Genomic DNA, 2,166 nt, shown 5'->3' on the forward strand with positions numbered 1-2,166 from the left:
GTGAGAGTGAGAGTGAGAGTGAGAGTGAGTGTGAGTGTGAGAGTGAGTGTGTGTGTGATTGCAGATGTGTATAAAAAGTATAAATAGTGATTGCAGCTCTATTTTGAGCTGTTACTGTTTCTACCTCCAATAGTTGCTCAGGTGAAGAGGAAGCGTGTTTGTAGCGTCTCTCACCATCTCTGTTAGTTCTAAGGATCGAGGAATTCAAGCTATGAAAATCAAACCTCTGTGCTCGAGAATCCCTGGAATTCCAGCAATTCCGTCACAGACGTTTCTGGAAGCGAATCCAGACAGAGACCAGGTTTATCTGAGCGCGCGTTTGTTTGCTGATGTTAGCATCATTATCTGGAGCTGTTTGGAGCTTGTGAATGTGAATACTACACTCACCTTGAGGAGAGTTAATCATTGTTTGTGTTCACAATCCTGAACTCTCACAGTCAGACAGGAAGGTATGTGGGTTAATGCTTGTTTTTGGCTGGTTTAGTGTGCTTAGAGTTGTTTACTGATAAGGGATTGAGCTGAAGTGATCAGTGTTTTGAGTTCCCTCCATACGAGGTGTTGCTGTTTTAAAGGGAAGTGTTAACAGAGTTAAATAATCACTTTCATTTTTCAGTTTAACTAATGCTGTCAAATCAGTCCTGTAGATCTTTTCTGACTGCATGGCCTCTGTGACTAAAGTATGGATATATATATCTGTTATTGAATCATTATTGAGTCATTCCCGTGGCTGTTCTCTGCCTGTCTGAGCAGATGTGAGTCAGTCGGGATGAGTGTTTGTCATTTGTACGTCATGGATTTCCATTTGAAGGACAGCGTGTTTCAAACCAATGCCTGTGAAGGAATGTTTCAGGTGTGTGTGTGTGTGTGTGTGTGTGTGTGTGTGGAGGTCAGTACTCAAAACACTGTGTTTAATCATTAGCTCTGTACTAATGAACTGTTGATCATTTCATTAGTTCTTAGAGTTATAATATTAAGCACTGTACACTCTAAAAAATGCTGGGTTGTTTCAACCCAACTTTGGGTCAAATAATATTTGGCATTTTTCCATCGGCGCTGCTGCAGCAAAACACACTGTTACTAACATGAAACATTATCATGTGAGTATTATGACCAGTACTTAATTTGATCCTGCTGGATCCTGTTCCGGAAAATGTCAGATTTTGAATTTTTGCGTTGCGGAAGGTCTATTTGTTTTTAAAAATCCGGCATTTACAGTGCATTAGATCGTGACAGTGCATGCGTGCGTATGAGACGGAGCGAGCGCGGGTTTGGCTAGATGCATTTGGAGGTTATTACTCGTGTCTCATTAGGCACAAATCCAAATGTTTCCATATTCGCAATGTATTTGAATGTTAAACTATTATTTATAATGTAAGCTAGGCTTGTACTTTATACGCATTCGCATATAGACGGAAAAGATCATCCTCTTCACATGAGCAAAAAAGTCCTTGGCATAACAGCAGAGTGGACCGGTATACTACGGTCTATTTAAACTGACCAGTGTAACCTTTTATATGTTTGGTTGACTGTATTTTATTTTGATAATGAACAGACTGCGATGTAAGTTTGAATTGCTAGAATATGTGGGGTGTGTGCGCGCGAGGCGCCGGTGCGATCCAACAGCTGAAACATAAAAAACTTGTTTATGGAGCGCCGCGCCACACTTCTGTTTTAAATCTGTTAGCTTAATTATTTAAGCCAGATATATTTCGCTTTTTTTTTTTTTTTTATGAAAACAAATTGTTATTTTTATTTAGGCCTTTTGCTTACATAGGCTATACATTTTGTCCCAGGGCTTGAAAACCTGTGCCTAGGCTAGTTGGGTCCTGCAGAAACTCGTGAAGGATGCTCGTAGTTGTGGCATCACCGTTTAGTGACATATTGAATGCTCCGGGAAAACGCGTCAAGTGTCGGTCACAGTGCCTTTTTAATTGCTGTTTTGAATTCAGCAATTATTTATTTACAAATTATAAGCTCTGATTATGACAAGTGTGGTATAAAAGCTTTGTTTATTAGAGGAATAATTGGTTAGCTGGAAAATCTTACATCGCGACCATGCTTTTGGATGCCGTTCGAGCCCATATAGCCTACATTCACGCGGAAAATTAAACGACTTAATCGACCATCGATAGCTTTAATCGATTGCATCTCTTATCGACAATTAAT

The sequence above is a fragment of the Sinocyclocheilus anshuiensis genome, unplaced genomic scaffold, assembly GCF_001515605.1.
Source record: "Sinocyclocheilus anshuiensis isolate Anshui unplaced genomic scaffold, SAMN03320099.WGS_v1.1 scaffold4328, whole genome shotgun sequence".
Taxonomy (NCBI): Eukaryota; Metazoa; Chordata; class Actinopteri; order Cypriniformes; family Cyprinidae; genus Sinocyclocheilus; species Sinocyclocheilus anshuiensis.